The sequence below is a fragment of the Pteropus alecto genome, unplaced genomic scaffold (assembly GCF_000325575.1).
Source record: "Pteropus alecto unplaced genomic scaffold, ASM32557v1 scaffold101, whole genome shotgun sequence".
Classification (NCBI taxonomy): Eukaryota; Metazoa; Chordata; class Mammalia; order Chiroptera; family Pteropodidae; genus Pteropus; species Pteropus alecto.
In genome coordinates, this window is record NW_006432945.1 from 19171252 (window position 1) to 19175570 (window position 4319).

Here is a 4319-nt window from a genome sequence, read left to right on the forward strand (position 1 = left end):
GCCCGCCGAGTCCGCCGAGCCGCGCGGCCAGAGCCGGACACAAACAGCCGCGACCGTTGTCGGTTTAAACGCGCCGCGCCGCGCCCCGGAGCCCCGCCCCTCCGCCCACTTCCGGTAACGGCCGCGCCGGCGGCTCGGTGGGCTCAAAAGACTCAAGCTGCGCGCGAGGCGCCGGCTCGGGGTGGAACCTTCGTGGCGGAGTCGGCGTCGGGTCGCACCTGGACTCCGCAGGAAGTGGGGCGAGGGGGTCTGGGCACGAGGCCCGGGACAGCGCGGCCGCCGCCCAGCTCCCCAGATCCCGGCGCGCGTCGGGGCGGGAGCGATCGCTGTGCAGACCTCAGCTCTCTAGGTTGTCGCCCCGTGCGCTTGTTTCCCATGCTAAAGATGACAAAAAAGTGATTCCGTCCGTGTCGTCCGACGGGTGCAGAGTGGGGTGCGAATGCGGTCTGGGGTGACGGCAGCGTGTGTCCACATCACATCGCTGGTGGACTTTAAACGCGGGTTTGTAGTCGTTGGATGCCGTTATTCAGTCCACTTAAATCATGAATTCGATAATACTTATTATTAACTAACCGTGAACAGCAGGCCTCAGTGGACTAATGAAAACACTCCCTCCCCCCATACATCACCTGGGCTTCCCAGGTGGTCTCCCGTCCAAGTACTAACTGGGCCGACCCTGCTTAGCTTCCGAGATCAGATGAGATGGGGCTGTTCAGGGTGGCGTGGCCGTAGACTTGATGAACACGCATTTTAAGGACATCAGGCAGAACTCTGAAACTGTTTTGTGAGGTTGAGACAAAACCTATCTAAAGCAAGAGTTTTGTACCCGTTGACATTTCATACGAGAGGAAACTCTCACCTGTCAGCTAACACCGTTTGCCGGCATTTCAGGTAACATCTACTATGCAAAACCCTTTATTCACAAGTGTTGGAACATCCTTTGGGCATCTTATTTGTACTTAATTATGAATGCATAAACGTATAATGCTTTTAAATATTTAAATTAGTGTTTCAGTATATAAGACGTTTATATTTTGTAAATATATATATATAATAAAAGTTTGGGGGTATAGATAGACTGAAAATGCACTATAAAATGGCAAATTCTGGTTAACATTTTCGCATACACAGCGTATTCACCAGGTGGCGCTGTTGTATCAATGTTAACACACTGGCAGTTTCATTTTCTGTTACACAAGTAAACAGAATGATAAACATCGAACACAAAGTTCTAGGTGGAAAAATTAGATTCTAAATTTACTGGCTCTAAAATACACGTGTAGAGTTTAGGCTTAAGAAGAAAAACAGCATTGGATTCAAAGTAGCTGTCTGCTTCTGTGACCTCTTGTTCGTTTTAGACCTGTCAACCGGCTTATTTCTCAGCTGTGTTCATCTTCATCAGTGTTTTTGGGAACTGAGCTATAATTTGCAAGACTTTCAACAGTATCTTTGTTAAAAACTCAAATGGAATTTTTAGTTTGAAACCATAAAATGCATGTCCTTTATTAATTTGTGATGAGCTCTAAACAAGATCCAAGGAAGCAAAAACTCGGTGTGTTAGACTCTAACCCCTCCAGTGTCCTCTCCCCAACACTCACAGCAGGTTATTTTAACATAATTAGTAGCGAGACCTTAGGAGTTAATAGCCTAAACAGATTGGATATTGATAAATATATTTGTTCAACGTGACATTTTTATTAAACACCATGTTTTATGCTCTGGGTAGTTCCAATAGAGATATTATGTCCTGTGGTGTTTCCAGTTATTTCAAAGGAGTTAATGAATTCTCAGAAAATATTAATATTAATGCTCTGTTAAAATTAATCATCAATAACATAAATTTTGAAAAAGGAAGTTTAAAAAAAATGAAACCAATAATGAGAGTGTTACAAATCAGAACACTCTGGGGACAAGTAGCTTTTGTCACGGTTCTAGTCTCATGCCATTCCCCCTGCAGCTCCCATCATGCCAGTGGCTCCTGTCATCTGAGTAAACGAGCCCTTGGGAGAGAATCACTTCCCGGTTCTCATCTAACAGCTCCTACTCGTTTGCTCTCAGAAAAAGACCGGTATTTTATCAAAACATTTCCACATAAGCACCAAGTAACTTGGTCTAATTTCATCCTTAATGTTTTAGGGGGAAAAAAAACCTGTCGATTTTTACTACCCTTCCCCCACATACATTCAAAACTGGCACCTGAATGTTGTCCCTAGGACGACGCGTTAAGTTTCGTACACGGCTTGCATGCAGCGCTTACCGATGATAGCTGCCATTCGTAGAAGTCCTAGGTCATCTCCAAGATTATGCCGTTTAATTCTCACAACTGCATAAAGCAGCTTCTATTCCCGTGTTTTAGATGACAAACCCAAAATAAATTCCTTAAGAAAACAACTAGCTAATAGTCACCTATCTAGGAAACCAAGGAGCTGAAGTTTGAACCCAAGTAATCCAATGGTAGATTCGATCTTAGCTCCTCTCCTGTTACCCGAACTTGAACCTGCATAGCACACTGTAGGGTTGGTGTTCATGTCTGCAGCCGGTGCCACTTAGACCCCTTCTTCTCATGTCCCCTGGCTGGATCCCTGCGTCCTCCTAGTTTCTACTGCCTCCCTGCAACACACACACGCAGATACCTATGAAGAGACCCAGGAGCATTAAGCAGTTCTTATGGGAAGGATTTAGTGGACTGACTTTTGGTCTACCGACAGCTGCCTAGTGTGGTTCGGCATGTCCCTCTAGTTTGGGTGGGCTGGCCTTCCGAGATGTCCTATAAAGGTGTTCCCTCATCTAACTCTCTTTCCCCATTTGGCGGCTTCCGGAGGCTCCCGCAGCCCTGACATTCCTAGGACCTAAGAGCACTCCAAAGAGAAGGTTCCAGGTCTCCTCCATTTCTCCCTTTAACAGGAATTTCACAGCTTTTGCTTTGTGGTTGGCCAGATGCTTCTGGTTGTGCTCAACGACAGGGCTCCTCTGACGGGTTTTCCTGGAGTTAATGTGAAAGACTTTTCCTCCACCCCGAGGACCGGTCTCCCTAAAACCACAATTTGCTCTACACTAGAAATTCACTATCACAGTAGTTAACACGATTTTGTCCTCATTTCTTAGGGATAAACCAGGCTGTGTCATGCTAAGAGACCATTCCTATCCAGAGTGACAACGAATTATTTACCTCAAAATCACTTTAGTTCTCCCCTAGCCACAGCAGGGGGGTGCTGTATGGGGGATGAGTACTTTTTTATTTTGCGCCCATTGTTTTCATGTTAGCCTTGGAGACAGCAATCAGAGTGGCTAACTATGCGAGTGGGTGGCTAAGTAGGGGACAGAAATTTGAACAAGATTCTAACCCCAGGATAAATCAGACTGGACAGGATCACAAAAGTTTGGCATGGATTATAAATGGCCGTCGTGCTGTCAACAGAATTCACTGAATACTGTGTCAGATACTATGTTTTCAGAACCAGAAGTTAGCACAGATGACCCACCAGAGCACAATGTTTCACGTTGTGTGCTTCTCTGGGTGACAAGAAACAACTGTCATCCTGACACTGCATTTTACTTACGGTCACTACACACGTGTGGTTTTCCCATGCTGCCCAGTTCTCCCCGACCAGCTGGGCGTCCTACATCTCAGTTCGGTTCTGGAGTTAGAATTAATGTCTACTGGACGGTGGCATCTCTGGCTGACAGGTGACTAGAGCAGAGGGCGGGCGAGCCATGCCAGGAGCCCAGCAGCCTGGCAATAGCAGAGTCCCCAGCTCTGCCCTCCCTTGTGAGAGTTGATCCCGAATGACACCTGAGTGCTCTCTGCATGTGAATTCAGAACTTCGGAGGGTGGACCAAAGGCATCGTGTTGGTATGCTCAGGCTGCCATGACGAGGACCACAAATTGGTGGCTTCGGCAGCAGAAACTCATGGTCTGCCAGTCCGGGGGTTGGAGAGCAGACCCAGGGGTAGCAGGCCGGCTCGCTCCGAGGCTGTGAAGAACGGCCCGAGCCTCTCCCCAGCGTCCCGGGGCCGCTGCTGGGCTCGGAGCTGCCCCACCGCCCCTCCGCCTCCTTCTCCACGCGGCCTCTCCCGGCGGGCACCTCTGCGTCTGAACGCCCCTTCGTGTGAGGGCGCCAGTCGCTCTGGGTTAGGGCCACCGTAACGGCCTCGTCGTCACTTCAGGACCGCCGAAAGGCCCGGGCTGGGGGCCTGCGGCGCGGGTGGCTGGAAGAGCGCGTGGACCAACGGCCCGCAGGTCGGAACCCGGCGCGGGTTGTCGTGCGGCGGTCCTGCCCGCTCTGCCTGTTCCGGCGGAAGCGGGCGGGGGACGCGGC